At 37.5% G+C, this 26,163-nt stretch overlaps 1 protein-coding gene across 4 annotated transcripts in view; it reads right to left on the bottom strand.

Annotated features, from left to right (window-relative positions):
• LOC5571211 overlaps positions 1 to 26,163 on the bottom strand; it is a 579,023-nt gene that overhangs the window by 70,657 nt on the left and 482,203 nt on the right. The window contains exon 2 of one of the 4 annotated variants that reach the window (XM_021853042.1): positions 1,317 to 1,342. The exons of the other annotated variants lie outside the window; for them this stretch is intronic. The gene's annotated coding sequence lies outside the window, so the exon portion shown is untranslated. The remainder of the gene's footprint in view (positions 1 to 1,316; positions 1,343 to 26,163) is intronic. 4 annotated transcript variants of the gene reach the window in all.

The following is a 26,163-nucleotide window of genomic DNA, read 5'->3' as shown; positions in this document are numbered from 1 at the left end:
AGTACTTATTATTGAGGGTACTTCAAACAATTAAAGAAGAGCTTCTTTATATCGTACAAATTGCTTCCCGCCACTCCCCGTGGAGATATCTTGAACAAACGCGCTTGTAAAACTAAGGAAAAGATTGAAGAAGATTCTTCTTACCTAAGTTTTCCTAAACGACAGTTTTTTCAAAAGGTTGAAAGCCAAAAAGAGTTAGAAAAACAGCAGTTTTGTTGGAGTTCTGCTCTATGAGAACCAAAAAGTGGTGACTATGCACTATGGTCGGGCTCCTTATAAAGGGGCGGGCAAAACAACCAGATGTTTTGAGATTTTTATGTTTTTTTTTTTTGCATTTTAAAATACACCTAATGTATTATATTATATGATCCTTGATTAAAATTGCACTAAAATCTAAATTTCTTTGACTTTTATCACGTGAAATTGGCTGAAGTCAAAACATTTAAAAATGTTATTTTAAAATAAAGTACAAAATTCATATTTTAGGAATGCAATATTTCCCCAAAGTTACGCGCTATCTGAAAGCTTATTCAATCGAGCATGAAGATGAAAAAAAATATTTGGTAGAAGTTTTAGTACTATTCAATATTACAATTCAGTAATTTTGATGGTTTTGAACAAGGAAAACCACTCTTGTCGCCATTTAGAATATTGCACATCAAAAAGCATCCTTAGATATCACAAAAACCGTTGAATTTTTTTTGCAAAAAATTGCTGATTTTCAAGTTAGAGCTATTTGATTCAATATTTTACATATATTTTGACAATGTTTTACATACAAAGTTTATGTGAAACATATTTAACCACTGTTCATTCACATTTTGATCAAACTCGGTCAAATACAAACAAAAATTTATGTTTTCAGTAAACTAAAAAAAAAGTTACATAATATGTGAATAATCCCTTCCGAAACAATAAATACGCCAGATTACATATTTCATCGATTAAGACAATAAAACTTGTTTTGGCAAAACTTCATTTTTTTCCGACCTTTGTGCTGTACCCATAACAGAGTCTTCAACCCTCAACCTTGCTCCAAACTTGCTTGTGATGGCTATAAATGGTAAAATATTGATAATGTGCAATTTCTGCCATTTTTTCTAATCTGGAGCACTGTGAGCCCTTTTACTACGAAATAATAGCAGTAGAAAGTCGACAGTTTCACTCTTTCTATTCATCTCGCTTCAATCTGATGGTCCCACCCAAACCAAAATACATGTTATTTTTTTTCTCTTCAAGTGGGCAAGAACTACAAATGTAGCCTGAGGCTACATATTTGCGTTCAACTTGAGTAAATCAAAGTTAAAAATACTTACTAATACCATGGGACAGATTTCATTACCTGAAATTAAAGAAAATATGATTAATATTGTTGATTTATTAGAAAACAATGGAAGTAAATGTAGACTTGAAACTTCAATAATCAAAAGCTGGGCAAAAATCACTCCAAAAGACAAAGTACTATGGAAAAGCAACACAATCATCAACTGCGCGTACAAAGTTCAAAAACGTGAAATTTTCCCCTCAAATCTTTTTTCAAGACATCAGTTTACAAATCAACCTTAAGTATCAACGTGATTCTTCTCCATGATACGCCGAATCAGAGCAAATGGCTTTGAGTAACTCAAAAACAAATGTTATAAATTCCTCCTCAAACATGGATTATGACTCGTACCTACAGTATGGCCCATAAAAAAGCGATAGTCGCCATATCATGTTTAAAGGTAGTTTTCATTGGAAAAATGAATACGAAACAAAAATGTTCTTCAATATTTGTATTGTTTAATTTGTTTAGACTCTGTTTTTGGCTTTGGACTTAATTTTTATCTGTCTTTTTATCATTACTTGAGAGGAATAGAGTAGAATAGGTATTTGCATAGAAGTATACCTTCAAATTTTATTATGCAGCCATCGAGTTCGATGTCTTTGTGATGAAATCATTAAAATCGAATAGCGAGCATAAAAAACATGATTTCTAAGACCTTCTCCATCTTCTGATACCAAACAAACCAATATTTTCAACAATTAAGTGTGATTTACGAAGGTGGAAAGTTTATCACCAGAGTATACGATAATGAAATGCATTTTCTGACTCCTAGAGAACAAAACCTTCAATCTTTTTTGGTGTAATACTTGTTGTTTTGGTTTGTTAAAAAAAAAATGACAAAAATTGTTCTACATAGCGAATGTATGACAGAATGTACTAGGTGCAGTAATCAGAAATTCCATTCTCACGAAAACAATGGAATTAACGCTTGTGTATGCTAAATTCACGTTCAAACAATTTGTATATAAGACCGGATATCGGTTGTGATACTTTCCTCTGGATATCGGTACTCCGAATGCCAGTTCTCACGAATACCCAGTTTCCTGAATAGTCCATTTCCTCGAAAAGTGTTTGGCACTTAAATGTGTCATAACTTTATCCATTTCAGGGTGGTGAACGAACCGGTCTTAATTCTTTCCAGTTTCACCATGCTCGGCATATTTGGCAATATTTATTTAGTTGAAAATGACCAAATCTTTCAAATTCCAGACCACAGTACAATGGCCGAGGGTGGCGAAAACTTCAACAGTCAAAGTTGTTTTCTCCAAATGGTAATATTTTTCCCGACTTTCTTAACACTTCTGTGATTTAAATCCAAAGTTCGAAGCAGACTCATTGGATTTTATATTTTATACAGCTCCTTGAGTGGACTGTGGACATGATTTTTCAAGATTTTTTTTATTTGCGATTCATAACTCAGCAGCTTTTTAAGAATTTTAAGAGAGCTTAAACCGCAATGGTGTCTTCAGAGAAGTTGTTTGTATAAATATAAAATACATTTAGGCCATATATTTTTTTTCATAAAATTCATAAAAAATGAATTGAAGCAAAAGAAATGTTCAAGAACATACTATTTTTTCAAAAAAGTTCTCTAATACTTAAGTAACCCACGAATGCCCGCCATGAGAATAAGTTCATTCAAAAGCTTAAAACAAGAGCTTTCAAGTAAGGTACAATTTATTTTGTGAAAACTTGCATAGACCCCTTTTAACACTATTAAATAGTAACAGCCCTGTGTAATGCTAATAACTGCATTGCAATCGTAGTAGTCATGAAAACGAGTGGTAAGATTACATCGTGCTATAAATGCTATCAAGATTCATGATAACAATTCAACCATTTCCTTCTGCTGGAAGATAATCTTTTCGGGATGGAAATATTGTAGACTTTCCAGGGCATAGTTAGTGCATCGTGGTCTATGTCACTCGATGTGCATGTGGCTGTCACTCAGATTCTTCTCAGGGGTCGGGTTGCAGATCGCCTTCTTGTGGAAAAAAGATGTGCGAATGCAAAAATGGTCAACTGGCAAAGAAAGCTCTCAGTCAATATATGTGTAGCTGAGGAGCAGGCTGGTTGGGACGTAATACAAATTGTAGCTAACACTTTCACCACAAATTTATCTTTTCTTATTTATGTTGATTTTTCTATCGAATGATAGCTGTTCTTTAAAAAATATTGCTAGTTATGCTGTCATTTGCCTAAAAAGAGATTCGTTTTCTGAACGTTGATTGTTATTGAATCAAGTTATAATTCAATGTTTGGCTTAGTTCAACATATACCTTAAAAGAAGGGTAAATTTTTGATGAAAAGTATCAACTACTTTCATCGCATTTAGTTCAAAGGTTGTCATATTTACATCATCGCTTGATGAAATTTGTGTATAAAGATTTTCGACATCCCTGAGGTAACTCAGGTAAGTCAGATGTGAAAATATTGTATAATATTGGTCCCAAAATGCTGCCTTGAGGAACACCTGCTTTTACAGGAAGTCTTTCAGATCTGGAGTTCTAATAATTAACCTGAAGTGTACGATTTGACAGATAACTTTGAATTGTTCTAACAATGTATGTTGGGAAATTAAAGTTTTTTTTTTTAATTTTACGATCAAACCTTCATGCCAAACACTGTCGAATGCTTTTTCTATGTCTAGAAGAGAAAGACCAGTATAATAGCCTTATGATTTGTTGGAACGAATCAAATTTGTTACACGTAAAAGTTGATTAATTCATTGGAATAAATTGAATTTTCGTTGATGTGGGCCATCATTCTGTTCAAAATGACCTTTTCAAAAAGTTTATTGATGGAGGAAAGCAAACTGTTTGGACGATAGCTAACATTTCAGAGTTATGGATTACTTTAATAGGTGTTCCCCAACCATCGTCTTCGGTCTCATCAAAATCACCGTCCAATCATTCTAATTATAAAAAAAATAATCATCACAGGTCCTTCACCGAGTTTAAATCCCCCCTTCAGAAGAAGATAATGGGATTGTTCGACATAACGATCAATGTCACCCGAGTCATAAAAGCTAGAAGAAATCACAACCTCCCACGAACGTGTAAGTTGAGAAAATTGACACTTAACACAAACCCGCCCTCGATCCGTTGTCACTCGACAGTGCCCCATATCATTTGCAATTCTACCTCCGTAAAATGTGGCCATAAATTGTTCTCACTTGAACGCAAACCCAAACAATGAACTAATTTGTCTGAAATGGTTTCTTCTAGTTTTATAGCACCATCATTATTGCACTCCCTTTCGCCACCGACGATGTCGTTTTCGTCTTCGTCCTCGTCCTCGTCAACACTTTCATCATCATCGTCGTACAGAGGTCTCGTTTTCTTAAAAGCTGGCAAAACCCGATTTTTTAAATTCAAACATTTATCTACACTATGACTATGGCCAAAGCAAGGTCTACAAACATGACTCACAACACTTGTTTTGATCAAAATTTGTAAAATGCCATAATTTTCAAAATATAGACCACTGTACAGCCTTTAGCGGTTGCCCTCATCATCATCGTCGTCGTCGTCGTCGCCGTAATCTTTGCTGTGTCGTTTTGTTGTGATTGCTCTTCGGAGTTTTTTAACGACCAAGAACAAAATTGCATTACTCACAGCAGCGGCTTAACGGGCCACCAAGCAGCGCCCAAAGCAAACAAATCCGACTGAGAATTCCGTTCTCAGCCTCAGCTCAGCAGCAACAGCACATAAAACCTGGGGCCCGGTACTTGGCACTGCTGGCGACATTCTGATTCGTCATGGTCATATTCAGTCACAATAAACTTATCGACAGGGTATGCGATATGTATTTATTTACGGAGCGATGCACGAAATTGGGAGCATTGACGAAACGAAACGGAACCGAAAGAGAAAATGCAGCTAAGGAAACGCGTCATAAATAAATGAGTAATTAACAATGGAAGAGCCCCAAAGTGCCAAATAATCTCATAAGTTTTCAAATGGTCTTCAAAGGGTACCCAATAAGAATAAGATCTTCTCAGACGGTCATTGCAAACATTCAAAAGATTACAAAGGGTTCGTAGAATGTTCCCAAAAATCCCCGGAGGGTTTATACAGATTCTTATGTTGACCCAAGAGACTCTTAGATGGGCTCAGGGATTGCTGAGGACTTCACTCAGAACTTCCATCTCCTTACAAAGCCTTCAAAGTCAATTTGAAAATAGGAACCTTGAAAAACTTTTTTCGATGTACAGAGGAAAATTTGAAAGTCAATGGAAGGTTATGATAGAAACTCCTGGGATTCCCGAAAAATAGAGGAAGAAATTATCATCTGAAAACGACTCAAGAACTTCTGGGGAATTTCTAAAAACAATTTTGAAACCATTGGAATTGTTTAAAAAACCCGTTTAAAAAATTTCCGCTGATGATGCGCCTTCGTATTTCCCGACTAACAGCCGTCAACAAGGATCCGAGGTAGACGAACTCGTCCACCACCTCGAAGGTATCCCCGTCTATCGTAACACTGCTTCCTAGGCAAGGCTTGTTGCGCTCAGTTCCGCCAACCAGCATGTACTTTGTTTTCGACGCATTCACCATTTGCCCGACTTTTGTTGCTTCGCGTTTTAGGCGGGTGAACAAATCTGCCACCGTTTCAATAATATCCATACCGTTCGCGAAGCAAACAAATTGTCTGGATCTCGTGAAAATCATGCCTTGACTGTTAAGTCCGACTCTCCGCATGACACCTTCAAGCGCAATATTGAACAATAGGTACGAAAGTCGTCGCCCTGTCGTAGTCCCCGCCGAGACTCGAACGAACTGGAGTGTTCGCCCGAGATCTTCACGCAGTTTTGTACACCGTCCATCGTTGCTCTGATAAATCTTGTGAGCTTCCCGGGAAAGCTGTTCTCGTCCATGATTTTGCATAGCTCTACGCGGTCGATACAATCGTATGCCGCCTTGAAATCGATGAACAAATGGTGCGTAGGAACCTGGTACTCACGGCATTTCTGGAGGATTTGCTGCACGGAAAAGATCTGTTCCGTTATCGAGCGGCCGTCGATGAAACCTGCTTGAGAACTTCTCTATGAAAAAATCCAAAATTTTCCTTCTGTAATTTGTACAGATCTAACACCAAACCAGTAATATTACTAAGAATCATCTCCAAGCATTGCCTTAGGCAGGGTTCTTACAGTTGTTTACCTCAGGTATTTTGTTTAGCTATTATCCTAGGAATTTATTCTAGAATGAGTTTTGGGCTTCATCAGAAAGTTTGCAGAACATCATTGATGATTGGTTTTTGTTTATAAATTTCCTCTGTTAAGTACTCTCCTATTTTTTTGTTTGCTTATTTTTGAGCATTCATTCTCGTGTTATCAAGAAATAAGGACTTAATTACACAAATATTCTCCTAGACATTTAGGAAATTTCCATGAATTCAAAATATTTGACAGTAATTCTCCCAACGGTTCACTAGGAAATGATTCAGAGATTTTTCAAAACTTCATCCTATACTTCCTACATACATTACTATGATTTGTCTGTCAATACCTCTCAGAACATTAGCAAAAAATGCAGAATTCAAAGAAAATTTTTCTATATATAACTTTTAGACTGCATTTTAAGTTTACAGAAAAAAATCTTGGTGGAAAAAAATCTGAAGTATTTTGGTATGAATTGTGGAATCCGTTGAGCCAGATTCAAAGGAATTCAAAGCAGACCTCTTGAGAAAATACCTGATGGTCACTTGGAAAGGTTTCTAAAGACAACCGTGGAGGAACTCATATATGGATTTCTGTAGTAAGTTTGACTAATTAAAACAGTGATTCCTAACCTTTTTGAGGCCACGGCCCCCTTCGAAGTTCAAAATCAAATTTTATGAAAACCTCCCAAATATCTCATATTTTTTTATCATAATTATTTAACAGACAACCTTGAAAAACACACGCAAAACTCACGTCTATGATTTACGATAGACAATTCAAAAATTCTGCTAAGATCATCAGCAAATCACTTAGTGGACTAAGAACCATGCCAGAAGAATACCAAACATACAAAAGTCATACAAAACTTTAGAAAGGAATCTATCCTACATCTAATTTCAAAAAATCATTTAAATAGTTGGAGACTTAAACATTCACCATTATCATGTTAAATATATACCCAGAAGTACAATGATTTCTTCGAGAATTTTCCCAAAAGATTTGAAAGATTTTTTCGGGTATCCCCATTTGTTTCTCCGAAATCTGAAGTTCTCCAACAAATTTTCCAAAAATAGGATAAGTTTCTACCAAGCTTCATATCTGCAAGCTGCTTTGAATATTTCTCGCGTAACAATTCTAAAGGGCTAATGATCATATTGTAAACAAATCGGGTTTTGATACCATTCGATAGCATCTCCCAACACCCACAAACTATGCAAACATTGTCAACATAATCATAAAACTTACCTTTTTAAACTCGATTTTCAAAACGGCCAATAACCGCATTCATTGGCCCATTGCTTGAAACGGCCAATGAACGGTTCTCGCTCTATCAAGAGGGCCTACAATCGGAAAATTTCGCAAACTGTCATTGGCCTTCGCATGGTGAGAGGCCAATGACTCTCTCTTGCTCATTCATTCAAAACCGAAAAGGACTAGCCTTGGGCCAAGCACGCTAATAAAATTCAATTTTGGTCAATAAAAAAGACCCATGCCTTGTTGAAATTCGAAAATGGGCCAAGCATTGAAACTCATTTTTTTTCCACATTTTTGTCAATTTTCAAAAACAAATCGATTATTAGCGTGTAGTAATAGTAAATCGTCACTCAACTAGCAAGAAATCACATTGATTTATTTGAATACTGAGATATAGGAATTGAAAATGTGGTGAGTAATATTCAAACCGAATTTTCTCAGAGTCAACGATCTGAGGATTGGCGCTTTTAATTGTTACGCGAGATTTCAAGAAACAAGTTAATGAACTTCTTGGCAGGCAGCTATCGGCTTTTGGTAGAAATCGATATTAATTTTGCCAGGAACTCTTAACTCTACGCAGGAAATTTAATCTATGGAATATTAATACTACTATATCAGTCAAAAATCTCATAAAAACCCTACTCACGATTTCGAGAAGGTTCCTCCAATGATTTGAGTGAAAACAGCGAAGAATTTCGAAATCCTTCAATACCGTCAATATTTTGTCACAGAACTTCTAAGAAACATTGTGGAGATCTCACCAGAAAGCTGACGAAATCTTCCAAGTATGCATCTGAAAATATACCACTAAAGCAATTCTCGTTGAATCCAGGCCGCCATCGGCACCCATCATAAGAATTCCAATGTTATATCATTGATCGCTAGTATACGCTAAACTAAAGGGTGGTCCTTTCGGTTTTCTCAAATTGGTGGACCCCTCGTACGCCTGCTAGCTAAACAGTTTACGAAAAAACGTATTTTTTGATAAAGCTTAGGTATTTCTTCACGTAATATGTCTCACATTTCGCTTGGAATACATAGCAAACTAAGTGGCATCGTATACAGGAAAGATATAGCTTGGCGGCCATTTTGAATTTGGCCGCCATCTTGAATTTTGTTAGAAAACCCGTTTTTTCACCATTAGCGCACCGCTCGTTTAGAATTCTAAGGTCACCATCAGAAAGCTGAGAAAATACTGAGTAAGATAGGCTATAAAAACTAGTTGAGCAATGGTATTTACCCTATGAAATGATTCTAAACCATGTTCTACGATTTTGACGTACATGGCGAGTGCAATCAATGAAAACATCAAGTTTTGTACAACAAAGAAACATGTTTTCAATCGTCGGTGTTTTCTTCGAGTCGAGTAAACAATAAGAGCATCAATTTAAGTGAAAAAATCTGGCGGCCATCTTGATTTTAAGTAGTAGAATGAGTTTTTCACCTTGTTAGCACTCAACATGTTGAATTTCGAGGATACCACTAAAACAGATTACGCATACTCTTATTCTTCTCATTCCTGGTGTTACGATCCTTCTGGAACCAATCCTGTTACTATTAGCTGAGTAACAGGATTGGTTCCAGAAGGATCAGGTATCAGGTATCAGGTATCAGAAGGCCGGCTCCAAAGGCACGTTCCCCACCAGTTGGGAGATTTGTGCCATCGCCATATTTGAGCCTATTTCATCATCTACCCGATGGGAGAGGAAAGGGAAGGGAAAGATGGGAGGAAATAGGAGTGGGTCCCTTGAAGAGGGAAGATCGCATAAGCGAAATGAGAGCATGTAGCTCCATACCACAATGGGTTCGAACAGCGCCCTAAAAAGGGCACTGCAAAACGCGTGAGCGTAAAGAGAGCCTATAGCTATTACCACAGCGGGTTAAGAATAACAGGATGTCCTGAAGATTCAGGCTTCTGTATTCAGTTTCACTTAATAAGTGTTTACCAAGTAATTGGAATCGCATTTGCGCAAAAACTGGACAGTTACATATCAGGTGATACGAAGTTCCATAATCGGAGTCACAACTATCACACACAAATGAGTCAGCACGCTGAATATTTGCCATGTGATAGTTGAGTCGGCAGTGGCCTGTCAACGCTCTGACCAAGAGACTGCAATTCTGCTTTGACAGATTTGTTAAATACTTCGCCACCTTTGGAGATGGCTCAGTAATATACAATTTTGTTTGACGACACGACTCCAAACTATTCCAATATTGCTTGTGCTGAGTTGCCGCCCAAGAGTTTATCTGAAGCTTCACCCAGCACTTCGAAATTGGAATAGCCGGCTCAGGGCCAATGAAGTCATGCGATGCTCCATCACGAGCTAGCTCATCAGCCAATTCATTTCCAGCGATGGAAGAATGGCCAGGTACCCATACAAGGTTTACAGAGTTGACTGAATTCAGTTCCTCAATTTGAGTTCGACATGCGATAACAAGCTTCGACCTTGAGTTGGCCGAAGCGAGAGCTTTTATAGCAGCCTGACTATCTGAACAGAAGTATATGACTTTACCCATTACGCGCTGTTGAAGTGCTGATTGCACTCCACACATAAGAGCAAATATTTCCGCCTGAAAAACGGTGCAGTTTCTACCAAGTGAGTAAAACTGATTCAGCCTTAGCTCACGAGAATATACTCCTGCACCAGCTCTACCTTCAAGAAGGGAGCCATCAGTGTAACATACTATATTGTTTGATATACTTCTTTCCAAATAGCCAGACGTCCACTCTTCCCGTGAAGGGAATTGTGTGGTAAATGTCCTGTAAGGAAAGTTACAAGCAATTGTGAGATCACTTGGAGCAAGGACAATTTTGTCCCAATTCACCAAAAGTGGAAACAACGAAGTGTGTGTAGATCTACGATTCACTGGATTTTTCTCCAGTAGATCCAGTACCCATAAACGGTAAGAGCAAGAAAGTGCTTCTTGTTTAAGATATATGTGTAGTGGCGCAACGTCGAAAAGGGCCTCGAGCGCTGCTGTGGGAGTTGTAGAGAACGCACCAGACATCGCCATCAAGCACATCCTTTGGAGATGGCCCAATTTTGATTGGATTGTTCTCACTTCGCCCTTTTGCCACCACACAAGACATCCATATGCCAATATTGGTCGAACAACTGTTGTGTAAATCCATTTGATATATTTGGGTTTGAGGCCCCAAGTTTTACCAAAGGTTCGCCGGCATTGACCGAAGGCCATGCAAGCTTTTTTGACTCTGAAATCAATGTGAGGTGTCCATGAAAGTTTGGAATCTAGAATGACTCCGACATACTTTACTTGATCAGTCACATTAATCTCAGTGCCAAAAAGACGTAAAGGTCGAATTCCATCGCGGTTTCGTCTTTCCGTAAAAAGAACAATAGATGTTTTATTCGGGTTAACCGAAAGGCCATATTGGCGACACCAACTCTCGACTACCTGAAGAGCACTTTGCATCAGGTCGAATAGGGTGCTTATGCACATACCAACTATCAGAGCTAGATAGTCGTCGGCAAATCCATAAGTTGGAAAACCGCAATTATTGAGTTGCCTCAATAGCGTATCTGCTACGAGATTCCACAAAAGTGGTGACAAGACTCCCCCTTGGGGGCATCCGCAAACACTCAATTTTCGAATCGCTGATTGACGCAATGTCGAGAAGAGATGTCGATTTTTGAGCATTTGATGAATCCAATTGGTAATCATTGTAGGTAGCCCATGGTTTCGTGCGGCTTCCAATATGGCATCGAAAGACACGTTATCAAAGGCACCCTCAATATCCAAGAAAACACCCAAGTACGATTGCTTCTGAGCGAATGCTTTCTCGATATCGTATACAACTTTGTGTAAAAGAGTCACAGTGGACTTTCCAGATTGGTAAGCATGTTGATTCACATGAAGAGGCATGTTTGCCAAATAAACATCACGGATGTGATGATCGATTATGCGTTCCAGACATTTCAGAAGAAAAGAGGTCAGACTGATTGGTCTAAAACTCTTCGCTTCCTCATACGACGCACGTCCTCCTTTTGGGATAAACTTTACAGTAATATCACGCCAGGATTTGGGAATGTACCCGGTAGCAAAACTGCTTACAAGTAGCTTTTTCAAAACATGTTTGATAAACTCAAATCCCTTTTGGAGCAGAACAGGATAAATCCCATCCGCTCCTGGAGATTTGAAAGGAGCAAAACTATTAAGTGCCCATTGAATCGATTCAGTAGTTACGATACTGCGAGCCGAGGCCAGAGACTCGTAACTACATGAAAAGACATTTGATTCATCCGTAGATGCTATGTCCACACATCCGGGGAAGTGTGTATTGAATAAACATTCTAAAACTTCTTCATCGGAAGAAGTAAAGTCACCATTAGGTAAGCGAATTTCGTTCACTTGGAAATCCTTAGATTTTGCAAGAATTTTGTTCAACCGACTGACTTCACTCAAACTGGAACCATTTGTACAAAGGTTTTTCCAGCCGGATCGTTCAGCAGAACGAAGAGCCTTCTTGTAAGCCTTGCGAGCTGACTTGAACGACTCTGATCCAGCTGAACGGCGTCTGTTCCAACTCCTTCTACATTGTTTCCTGAGTCTAGTCAGATCGGAATTCCACCATGGGGTCCCTCTTGTAGTCTTTACAGACCGCAGAGGACATGCTTCTTCAAAAGCTTCCATAATGTAGGATGTTTAGTATCAACGGCATCATCCAGATCACTTGGATTTTCAATGGACGGAGAATATCCATGAAATTTGGTCGCAACCAATTCAATGTAGAGTTCCCAGTTTGTTGACCGGGGATTCCTAAAACGCAAAGTCTGCGCAGTTACATTTGAATGTTCAAAGAAGATGTAGCGATGATCAGATAATGATTCCTCATCTGATACATGCCAATTCGTCAACTCGTGACTGATTCTATTCGAGCAGAGCGTTATGTCTAACACTTCTTCTCTATTAGAAACCATGAAGGTTGGGCGATTGCCTATGTTAAGTAATCCAAGGTCTGTACTACTTAAGTATTCCATCAGACTGGAGCCTCTCAAATTGATATCCGAGCTGCCCCAGATGATGTGATGAGCATTGGCATCACTGCCCACAATCAGCGGAAGGCCTTTTGTTACGCAGTGTACGACAACTCGTTTGAAGTCATCCGTTGGGGATGGGAATCAGATTTTTATCCGTGAAGTAAGAGTATGGATGTCCTAGATAGTTTGACGTTTCAAGCAGATGCAGAGATTGTATATAATGATCGTTTTTGCGTGAAATCTGTCAGTGGAATTTCGAGATCGCTTATCCACCTCTGATAAAAATGCTGGCTACGCCCATTCGAATGTTACTTCAAATCATGGTTGTCAATGAATTCATAGATCTCACTTATGCAATCTATGATTGTCTGAACCAGACGATTATGAAAATCGAATGTACATCTGTTTTTTTCTCGCTGGTGCTCAATATTTGGGAAATATTTTCATAATCGAAAAGTTTTAAAATATTACATCGGTGAAATTTTGATTTTTTTTTTCACTTTTTAGCAATTTTTCATACTAGAACCCACGAAAATCCCGTTTTTCCACGCATTTCAGCCCATAGAAAATGTATGGAAAAAATTTCCCCGATAGAATATTTTAAAACCTTCCGATTATGAAAATACAGACCAAATACTGATCTCTAGTGAGAAAAAAAAGTTATACACTCGATTTTCATAATCGTCTGGTCCAGAAATAGCATGTGATCTCATTTCTAAAATAGTATAGCGTTAGAAAAGCAAAACTTCTGAAGCTAGTGGTGTAAAGTAAAGTGTAAGTAAAGTGCAATATCCTAATATCTTTCTTTAATCAAAATAAGAGCTCAGATTCATGGCAGGTTTTTGGCTCATCTTTTCAAAACAAAACAACTAGTAAACAATCCTGCTGAACTGTGAAAGGATGAGGTAAACGAATTGTGAAGAGCCATCTCATAGGACATTTCCACATAATCACTTAATGATATGGAGGAGTCTAAATTTGCAAAACTATGGGAACATTTTTTTTAATAACGGCAGAACTTTTTGAACAAATCTTTTTGTCGAGATATTTTGAAAAAATCGATTTTACTTCGTTCGTCACCGATTTTTTTATCAATATGAAGCAACGTAACGAAATTGGGAAACAAAATTTTCTCCCCATTCGATTCCGTGGTATTTTGTTTTGAACGGTATTTGACGGAATCATTCAAAACATCGCATACCCTTAACCTATACCCCGTTCGTTCGTTGGTTCTATCGTTCTGTTCGGCCGAGGGTAGTTAAGCACGTTGTTCTGAACGACGACGACGACGACGACGTTCCTTCGCTCGATCCACCCGGTCATATAATAACGGAATAAATCAATGGAACGTTTTGTACGTTTTCTTACTTGCCATCAGTTTATATAGTTGTTGACAAGCAAATGTTTTCCCGACTTGAAACTCTGCAGAGTTAAGCTGCTCCTTCTTGACGGGTCTCGCGCGTTGTTGCCTGATCTCGTGACGAATGGGATTACGACTACGACGGCTCCGTGTGACAACAGCAATTTATTGGGCGAGCTTTGTCCCGAATGCGACTTGAATGCTTGCAATTGTTGCTCTGTTCGAGAAATTGCTGGTTTTGTGGTGTAAATGAGCGAGATGACGAGGATCTGCGGTCAGTGGGTGAGGTTTGTAAGCCGTTGTGGTTCTCATACAAAAGTGAGTAACATCTTCCTTGGAAAATGCTTTCCTGTGATCATTGTGGAGAAACAGATGTACCTTATTGATTGCATTTGAATCCATAATTAGTCAACTTACACATTGTTTAAGCAATCTTTCCCAATTCCCACAGTATTTTAAGGAATTCTTCTATTGATATCTTGAAAACTGTTCCATAGAATCTTGAGGATTTTTTGAAAGATTTTTTTATAATTTCTTCAAGAATACCACACTTATACATCTTACTATCTTGCAACACTTTTAGATCTAAAGTGATTTTTACCAGAATATTGTTATTTGGTATCAGATCCAATCGCGTTGTGGTTTCACGTTAATGAGATTTCAATCCAGTGCAACACTGTTGCCATCTATTGACAGAAATACGAATCATTCATCGCAACTCTAGTAAACTTTCAAAAGCAGGACATTATGAGCGTCTAATACTATATCATGTCAGTAAGAAGGCGTTTGTCAACGTTTATGTCGTAAAAAGGCCGAAGACGGAACTGTCGTATAAAGATTGTTATTATAATCTTTATTTAAGAGATTTCCAGCCCTAGTATGGTTCGTATAAAAAGTTTGTAGTGCATATTGCTCCATTAGATGTATATTCGCAGGTTCACATTAATGACCAGCAGATTAAGTCAGCTAAAAATTAACGAACCCCAAAGCCTTTTTCTAGCTAAATTGCAATCAAGACCGTGACTCGGGTCTCAATTTCCCAATTACAAACACTCAACTGAAAACGACCAGAGCTAGAAAAAAAACTCGTTACCGACTTTCCATTTTCATTAACTCACCGCGCCGTGGTCCAAACAACTTGATGCACTTCTCTCAGCCATGCCTATCTGTCCCCCAGCCATAGGAGGACCCATACGAGACGGACCCCTTACTTATGTAAAAAAGTAGCCAAATTAGCACGTTACGACCAAAAACCATTTTCTCAGCCGCTAATCCCAACGTCTGATCCATTCGGTCGTTCGTTGGTTTGCGCCTCTAATCAATGTATTATTGCCCGGTAATTGCATACAAACGGCTCAGAGAGTTTAAATGCCCCTTAGGGTGCGACTTTTTAAAATTTCGCAAAACCAAAGTTTGTCTTCTGAATAAAAATAACATAAAAGGGAAGCTTAAAAGTTTTATTCAAGTCAGTGCAATTTGCATAACATCGTTATTTTCTACCCATTTTTTAAACTCCTAACATCATTCGAAAATTATTCAAAATTAAACTTTTTTTTTAATAATTTTTAACTTCAAAATTCATCTTTAAGTTCTTGCATCGCCTCTAAATCAAAATATTTTTGGCTCAATTTTTTAAGTTTCTCTTTTTATGTAGTTTAAAGTCAGAAGAGCACAAGAATTTTCCGTTTTACAATCTTCCGAAAAACGGACCGCACCCTAATGCTACAACTCACTCACTTTAAAAGGCAAAGATAACGCAGCCTCGCCGGTTTAGTCATGGTCGTTCGAGAGGTGGTCGTTCCTAATGTTGGAAAGTTTGATCGTTGGAGGCCCACCATCGAAGAAGTGGTTGAGCCCCAACTTTCCCCGCGCCACACATAGGAGTAAAGGGTTGGCAATTTGCAAAGTAGTAAAAGAGCTTGACGGATAATGGCACACACATCACTCGCTGGCGAACAGGTGAGATATGACTAAGCAGCAACCGAAATAGGTTTGTTTATTACCCTGTTGCGTCGTTAGTCACATTCAGTGCTGTCAAGATTTAAGAGATTCGATTCCGTAACTGATGTAATGGTCCTCATCACATGAATGGGGTCCGGAGCGAAAATTTGCATAATTGCGCCCGAAATTATGCAATCGAATGCAAATTATGATTATTCATTATTTGATAGGCGATTTCGAAGGGAAAGAGACCAATCGATTGAGCGCCCAATAAAACGCTGGCCATCATCCATATCGCCGAGCGGAAATTACTTACCCGATCGACCTTGCAAATAGGGCGCCACAGCAGCAGAATGGTGGACGCCAATGATGAAAAATATTTCCAATAAATATTTATGGCGATGATTTTAATTCGAACGAGCACGATGACCGAATTGCGGTGTTTGGCCATCAGTTTTGATGACTTCAGTCAAATAACTGCGACAGTGTTGGCATTGTCCGTAAACTTAATCAAACATTCATCGATTTTATCGGACTCGAATGGATGGATTTGATTCGATTTCGATTCGATTTCGATTCGATTTCGATTTGATTTCGATTCGATTTCGATTCGATTTCGATTCGATTTCGATTCGATTTCGATTCGATTTCGATTCGATTTCGATTCGATTCGATTCGATTCGATTCGATTCGATTTCGATTCGATTTCGATTCGATTTCGATTCGATTTCGATTCGATTTCGATTCGATTTCGATTCGATTTCGATTCGATTTCGATTCGATTTCGATTCGATTTCGATTCGATTTCGATTCGATTTCGATTCGATTTCGATTCGATTTCGATTCGATTTCGATTCGATTTCGATTCGATTTCGATTCGATTTCGATTCGATTTCGATTCGATTTCGATTCGATTTCGATTCGATTTCGATTCGATTTCGATTCGATTTCGATTCGATTTCGATTCGATTTCGATTCGATTTCGATTCGATTTCGATTCGATTTCGATTCGATTTCGATTCGATTTCGATTCGATTTCGATTCGATTTCGATTCGATTTCGATTCGATTTCGATTCGATTTCGATTCGATTTCGATTCGATTTCGATTCGATTTCGATTCGATTTCGATTCGATTTCGATTCGATTTCGATTCGATTTCGATTCGATTTCGATTCGATTTCGATTCGATTTCGATTCGATTTCGATTCGATTCGATTTCGATTCGATTTCGATTCGATTTCGATTCGATTTCGATTCGATTTCGATTCGATTTCGATTCGATTTCGATTCGATTTCGATTCGATTTCGATTCGATTTCGATTCGATTTCGATTCGATTTCGATTCGATTTCGATTCGATTTCGATTCGATTTCGATTCGATTTCGATTCGATTTCGATTCGATTTCGATTCGATTTCGATTCGATTTCGATTCGATTTCGATTCGATTTCGATTCGATTTCGATTCGATTTCGATTCGATTTCGATTCGATTTCGATTCGATTTCGATTCGATTTCGATTCGATTTCGATTCGATTTCGATTCGATTTCGATTCGATTTCGATTCGATTTCGATTCGATTTCGATTCGATTTCGATTCGATTTCGATTCGATTTCGATTCGATTTCGATTCGATTTCGATTCGATTTCGATTCGATTTCGATTCGATTTCGATTCGATTTCGATTCGATTTCGATTCGATTTCGATTCGATTCGATTTCGATTCGATTTCGATTCGATTTCGATTCGATTTCGATTCGATTTCGATTCGATTTCGATTCGATTTCGATTCGATTTCGATTCGATTTCGATTCGATTTCGATTCGATTTCGATTCGATTTCGATTCGATTTCGATTCGATTTCGATTCGATTTCGATTCGATTTCGATTCGATTTCGATTCGATTTCGATTCGATTTCGATTCGATTTCGATTCGATTTCGATTCGATTTCGATTCGATTTCGATTCGATTTCGATTCGATTTCGATTCGATTTCGATTCGATTTCGATTCGATTTCGATTCGATTTCGATTCGATTTCGATTCGATTTCGATTCGATTTCGATTCGATTTCGATTCGATTTCGATTCGATTTCGATTCGATTTCGATTCGATTTCGATTCGATTTCGATTCGATTTCGATTCGATTTCGATTCGATTTCGATTCGATTTCGATTCGATTTCGATTCGATTTCGATTCGATTTCGATTCGATTTCGATTCGATTCGATTTCGATTCGATTTCGATTCGATTTCGATTCGATTTCGATTCGATTTCGATTCGATTTCGATTCGATTTCGATTCGATTTCGATTCGATTTCGATTCGATTTCGATTCGATTTCGATTCGATTTCGATTCGATTTCGATTCGATTTCGATTCGATTTCGATTCGATTTCGATTCGATTTCGATTCGATTTCGATTCGATTTCGATTCGATTTCGATTCGATTTCGATTCGATTTCGATTCGATTTCGATTCGATTTCGATTCGATTTCGATTCGATTTCGATTCGATTTCGATTCGATTTCGATTCGATTTCGATTCGATTTCGATTCGATTTCGATTCGATTTCGATTCGATTTCGATTCGATTTCGATTCGATTTCGATTCGATTTCGATTCGATTTCGATTCGATTTCGATTCGATTTCGATTCGATTTCGATTCGATTTCGATTCGATTTCGATTCGATTTCGATTCGATTTCGATTCGATTTCGATTCGATTTCGATTCGATTTCGATTCGATTCGATTCGATTCGATTTCGATTCGATTTCGATTCGATTTCGATTCGATTCGATTCGATTCGATTTCGATTCGATTTCGATTCGATTTCGATTCGATTTCGATTCGATTTCGATTCGATTTCGATTCGATTTCGATTCGATTTCGATTCGATTTCGATTCGATTTCGATTCGATTTCGATTCGATTTCGATTCGATTTCGATTCGATTTCGATTCGATTTCGATTCGATTTCGATTCGATTTCGATTCGATTTCGATTCGATTTCGATTCGATTTCGATTCGATTTCGATTCGATTTCGATTTCGATTCGATTTCGATTCGATTTCGATTCGATTTCGATTCGATTTCGATTCGATTTCGATTCGATTTCGATTCGATTTCGATTCGATTTCGATTCGATTTCGATTCGATTTCGATTCGATTTCGATTCGATTTCGATTCGATTTCGATTCGATTTCGATTCGATTTCGATTCGATTTCGATTCGATTCGATTTCGATTCGATTTCGATTCGATTTCGATTCGATTTCGATTCGATTTCGATTCGATTTCGATTCGATTTCGATTCGATTTCGATTCGATTTCGATTCGATTTCGATTCGATTCGATTTCGATTCGATTTCGATTCGATTTCGATTCGATTTCGATTCGATTTCGATTCGATTTCGATTCGATTTCGATTCGATTTCGATTCGATTTCGATTCGATTTCGATTCGATTTCGATTCGATTTCGATTCGATTTCGATTCGATTCGATTTCGATTCGATTTCGATTCGATTTCGATTCGATTTCGATTCGATTTCGATTCGATTTCGATTCGATTTCGATTCGATTTCGATTCGATTTCGATTCGATTTCGATTCGATTTCGATTCGATTTCGATTCGATTTCGATTCGATTTCGATTCGATTTCGATTCGATTTCGATTCGATTTCGATTCGATTTCGATTCGATTTCGATTCGATTTCGATTCGATTTCGATTCGATTTCGATTCGATCGATTCGATTCGATTTCGATTCGATTTCGATTCGATTTCGATTCGATTTCGATTCGATTTCGATTCGATTTCGATTCGATTTCGATTCGATTTCGATTCGATTTCGATTCGATTTCGATTCGATTCGATTTCGATTCGATTTCGATTCGATTTCGATTCGATTTCGATTCGATTTCGATTCGATTTCGATTCGATTTCGATTCGATTTCGATTCGATTCGATTTCGATTCGATTTCGATTCGATTTCGATTCGATTTCGATTCGATTTCGATTCGATTTCGATTCGATTTCGATTCGATTTCGATTCGATTTCGATTCGATTTCGATTCGATTTCGATTCGATTTCGATTCGATTTCGATTCGATTTCGATTCGATTTCGATTCGATTTCGATTCGATTTCGATTCGATTTCGATTCGATTTCGATTCGATTTCGATTCGATTTCGATTCGATTTCGATTCGATTTCGATTCGATTTCGATTCGATTTCGATTCGATTTCGATTCGATTTCGATTCGATTCGATTTCGATTCGATTTCGATTCGATTTCGATTCGATTTCGATTCGATTTCGATTCGATTTCGATTCGATTTCGATTCGATTTCGATTCGATTTCGATTCGATTTCGATTCGATTTCGATTCGATTTCGATTCGATTTCGATTCGATTTCGATTCGATTTCGATTCGATTTCGATTCGATTTCGATTCGATTTCGATTCGATTTCGATTCGATTTCGATTCGATTTCGATTCGATTTCGATTCGATTTCGATTCGATTTCGATTCGATTTCGATTCGATTTCGATTCGATTTCGATTCGATTTCGATTCGATTTCGATTCGATTTCGATTCGATTTCGATTCGATTTCGATTCGATTTCGATTCGATTTCGATTCGATTTCGATTCGATTTCGATTCGATTTCGATTCGATTTCGATTCGATTTCGATTCGATTTCGATTCGATTTCGATTCGATTCGATTTCGATTCGATTTCGATTCGATTTCGATTCGATTTCGATTCGATTTCGATTCGATTTCGATTCGATTTCGATTCGATTTCGATTCGATTTCGATTCGATTTCGATTCGATTTCGATTCGATTTCGATTCGATTTCGATTCGATTTCGATTGGAAATCCAAATTTAAATTTAGGGCGTGTGCCTGTTTAAAATTAGTATAAAACGAGCTCACCAGAATAGTTTTTTAATTCGTTATTGATTTCGTGTCATTTTTTTTTCATTAGGTTGTAAATAGAGTAAGAAAACTTAATTTAGCAACAATTTAAATTTCATAATTCATGCTTCTGTGCATTTCGGTGTAGTTCATTTCAGCTCTTCACGTCTACCATTTTCAGCGCTGGAGAGTTTTTGTTTTCCCACGCCTTACCCACATCGATGTGCTGCGTGTGCGTCGTGTATGGTGTGTGCTTTCAATCGAATCGATCTCCGGAATCGAAACTGCAGCCGAAACGTGGTGTGGTAATTAATTCCTATCCGAGCGAGCTACACACAGGCAGCATCCTTTGCCATTGCACCGTCGCACAGTGGTTCCATTTGTTCTACGAAGTGTTCATAAATTATCTTACATGTCAAAATTCTTGAAATTGTTCTCATTGATATAATTTCAAAAATTTTGATTTTGGGTTTATAAAAATAATGATTGTTATTTTAAATATTATAGACTAAAGTGAGGCCTAAGCTCGACTGGGGCTATAGTTTATTTTCAAGATTTTTAACTCAATTCAGACAAAAATGCTCTAAATTCTATAATAATTCCAATGCAATTCTAGTGAATTCTTTCACCCCAAATTTCATAGAAATTGATTGATGTTTGGGAAAGTAATAGCGATTTTTTGTTTTTTCATGTTAAACTTGTAGTTTTCGGTCAAATGTTCATTGCACGGAACATTTTTTTTATCATTATACAGGTTTTAAACCACCGAGTTCATTCGCTTCTTATTAAACAAAATGAAAATAAAATATTGTTACATTTTCTCATGTTTTGACCTTAGATTGTTCAAGCATTTCAATAGTATGCTTGGAGATTATTAGTTTCCGCATAAAGATTAGGGAATCAATTATGGCACATAGTTAGCAAAAGTTTTAATCCTATATGAACTAACAAAAAAAACTTATAAATTGCCTAAAACATGGCCCTGCTGCAAATATCAAAAAAGGACATTAAACAATTTATTGTAATTGATCCATTAAAAATCCAGACAACTTTTTTCTAGATTTTTGCCGTATGGGCGGTATCACTGTGCGTTGCACCGCTGAGTGTGTTGTATGAGGGGGTCCCTATAGGGGCGAGGGATGGTCCTTGATTGCGAACCACTCAGCGCCGGGTTTGACTGTGGTCAGTCGAAAAATATTAATCGGAATCCAAGTGCATTTTAATGGGCAGTGCAACGGCAGTAGGTGGAAATGGAGATTGCGGTACGCATTCTGATTGGGATGCTTTGCATACCGCGAGTGCAACAGCAGTTGATTGCAGCAGTTGCACTGACTGTCAACCGTTGCGTTGTGCAATGGATTTCCTCATGCGTGATAGTTACAACAATCGAATCACGGTGGATGCATGCAATTAAGGTCCCGGTTCGAAGCGTGAAGAATGTGTCAGCTGCTGAGATTATGGGGGTAATCGATTGAGAATCGTATCGGAAGCTCAAATTGACTGTGAAGTTGAGTCAATTACTCCTTTTGTTAACTGCATTAGGCCTTACTTTAGCTAAAAATGCTTCAGTATTTCAAATTCAATAAGAAATTATGGAACATCCAAATCTTCATTATCGAATACTTTTCAAATAATCATAGCACACTCCTTTTGAGGAAGATAATATTGCATGTAAAACTTCAGGTGCTAGCAGATGCTGACCAAAATCACAATGTTCTAGCAGCACTGCCGCATTGAGAATCAGGTGAGATGCAAGTTTTAGCTAGTTTGTAAAATAGTAAGGAAATTAGAATCGACAGGATCAGTGGGTTTGTTTGATCTTATGATCTTAGACATGAGAACTTTTGACCCATTCAACCGATTTTCAATCTTGAGTTGAGACCTTAAGCTTTCATTCCATAAAAAAAGATTGGAAATCGGTTGAGCTGTTCAAAAGTTATGATTTTTTTTAAACATTTCAAATCTAATGCGCTGAGATCTACAGTGTATGCCGATGAAAAATGACTGATTTTTTATTTTCAAAAAAATATATCTCAAAAACTAAAAAACATACATCGCTGAAAATTTGACAGTTTACGTAAAATTTTCTGAACTTTTAAGAAAAAATGAGAGCAGCAATAGCTCCTTTGGTCCCGAGGCCTTCAAATCACGAAAAAACGGAAACACTTGAGTTTTTTCATGTAAAAAACACAATTTTTGTGTAATTTTATATTTTTCCAGAAAAGTCAAAATCTTAAGCCTTCATTTCGATTGAAAATCGGTCAAACGGTTCAAAAGTTATAATTTTTTTAAAAATAAAAATTTTGCAAAATCGCGATTTTTCTGGTCACCCTATTTCGGAAATGGTCGGATTCGATTTCGATTCGATTTCGATTCGATTTCGATTCGATTTCGATTCGATTTCGATTCGATTTCGATTCGATTTCGATTCGATTTCGATTCGATTTCGATTCGATTTCGATTCGATTTCGATTCGATTTCGATTCGATTTCGATTCGATTTCGATTCGATTTCGATTCGATTTCGATTTCGATTCGATTTCGATTTCGATTCGATTTCGATTCGATTTCGATTCGATTTCGATTCGATTTCGATTCGATTTCGATTCGATTTCGATTCGATTTCGATTCGATTTCGATTCGATTTCGATTCGATTTCGATTCGATTTCGATTCGATTTCGATTCGATTTCGATTCGATTTCGATTCGATTTCGATTCGATTTCGATTCGATTTCGATTCGATTTCGATTCGATTTCGATTCGATTTCGATTCGATTTCGATTCGATTTCGATTCGATTTCGATTCGATTTCGATTCGATTTCGATTCGATTTCGATTCGATTTCGATTCGATTTCGATTCGATTTCGATTCGATTTCGATTCGATTTCGATTCGATTTCGATTCGATTTCGATTCGATTTCGATTCGATTTCGATTCGATTTCGATTCGATTTCGATTCGATTTCGATTCGATTTCGATTCGATTTCGATTCGATTTCGATTCGATTTCGATTCGATTTCGATTCGATTTCGATTCGATTTCGATTCGATTTCGATTCGATTTCGATTCGATTTCGATTCGATTTCGATTCGATTTCGATTCGATTTCGATTCGATTTCGATTCGATTTCGATTCGATTTCGATTCGATTTCGATTCGATTTCGATTCGATTTCGATTCGATTTCGATTCGATTTCGATTCGATTTCGATTCGATTTCGATTCGATTTCGATTCGATTTCGATTCGATTTCGATTCGATTTCGATTCGATTTCGATTCGATTTCGATTCGATTTCGATTCGATTTCGATTCGATTTCGATTCGATTTCGATTCGATTTCGATTCGATTTCGATTCGATTTCGATTCGATTTCGATTCGATTTCGATTCGATTTCGATTCGATTTCGATTCGATTTCGATTCGATTTCGATTCGATTTCGATTCGATTTCGATTCGATTTCGATTCGATTTCGATTCGATTTCGATTCGATTTCGATTCGATTTCGATTCGATTTCGATTGGAAATCCAAATTTAAATTTAGGGCGTGTGCCTGTTTAAAATTAGTATAAAACGAGCTCACCAGAATAGTTTTTTAATTCGTTATTGATTTCGTGTCATTTTTTTTTCATTAGGTTGTAAATAGAGTAAGAAAACTTAATTTAGCAACAATTTAAATTTCATAATTCATGCTTCTGTGCATTTCGGTGTAGTTCATTTCAGCTCTTCACGTCTACCATTTTCAGCGCTGGAGAGTTTTTGTTTTCCCACGCCTTACCCACATCGATGTGCTGCGTGTGCGTCGTGTATGGTGTGTGCTTTCAATCGAATCGATCTCCGGAATCGAAACTGCAGCCGAAACGTGGTGTGGTAATTAATTCCTATCCGAGCGAGCTACACACAGGCAGCATCCTTTGCCATTGCACCGTCGCACAGTGGTTCCATTTGTTCTACGAAGTGTTCATAAATTATCTTACATGTCAAAATTCTTGAAATTGTTCTCATTGATATAATTTCAAAAATTTTGATTTTGGGTTTATAAAAATAATGATTGTTATTTTAAATATTATAGACTAAAGTGAGGCCTAAGCTCGACTGGGGCTATAGTTTATTTTCAAGATTTTTAACTCAATTCAGACAAAAATGCTCTAAATTCTATAATAATTCCAATGCAATTCTAGTGAATTCTTTCACCCCAAATTTCATAGAAATTGATTGATGTTTGGGAAAGTAATAGCGATTTTTTGTTTTTTCATGTTAAACTTGTAGTTTTCGGTCAAATGTTCATTGCACGGAACATTTTTTTTATCATTATACAGGTTTTAAACCACCGAGTTCATTCGCTTCTTATTAAACAAAATGAAAATAAAATATTGTTACATTTTCTCATGTTTTGACCTTAGATTGTTCAAGCATTTCAATAGTATGCTTGGAGATTATTAGTTTCCGCATAAAGATTAGGGAATCAATTATGGCACATAGTTAGCAAAAGTTTTAATCCTATATGAACTAACAAAAAAAACTTATAAATTGCCTAAAACATGGCCCTGCTGCAAATATCAAAAAAGGACATTAAACAATTTATTGTAATTGATCCATTAAAAATCCAGACAACTTTTTTCTAGATTTTTGCCGTATGGGCGGTATCACTGTGCGTTGCACCGCTGAGTGTGTTGTATGAGGGGGTCCCTATAGGGGCGAGGGATGGTCCTTGATTGCGAACCACTCAGCGCCGGGTTTGACTGTGGTCAGTCGAAAAATATTAATCGGAATCCAAGTGCATTTTAATGGGCAGTGCAACGGCAGTAGGTGGAAATGGAGATTGCGGTACGCATTCTGATTGGGATGCTTTGCATACCGCGAGTGCAACAGCAGTTGATTGCAGCAGTTGCACTGACTGTCAACCGTTGCGTTGTGCAATGGATTTCCTCATGCGTGATAGTTACAACAATCGAATCACGGTGGATGCATGCAATTAAGGTCCCGGTTCGAAGCGTGAAGAATGTGTCAGCTGCTGAGATTATGGGGGTAATCGATTGAGAATCGTATCGGAAGCTCAAATTGACTGTGAAGTTGAGTCAATTACTCCTTTTGTTAACTGGCATTACTTTAGCTAAAAATGCTTCAGTATTTCAAATTCAATAAGAAATTATGGAACATCCAAATCTTCATTATCGAATACTTTTCAAATAATCATA

The sequence above is a fragment of the Aedes aegypti genome, chromosome 3, assembly GCF_002204515.2.
Source record: "Aedes aegypti strain LVP_AGWG chromosome 3, AaegL5.0 Primary Assembly, whole genome shotgun sequence".
Taxonomy (NCBI): Eukaryota; Metazoa; Arthropoda; class Insecta; order Diptera; family Culicidae; genus Aedes; species Aedes aegypti.
Note: the sequence above shows the minus strand (reverse complement) of the source record. Positions and strands in the feature narration are given on the sequence as shown.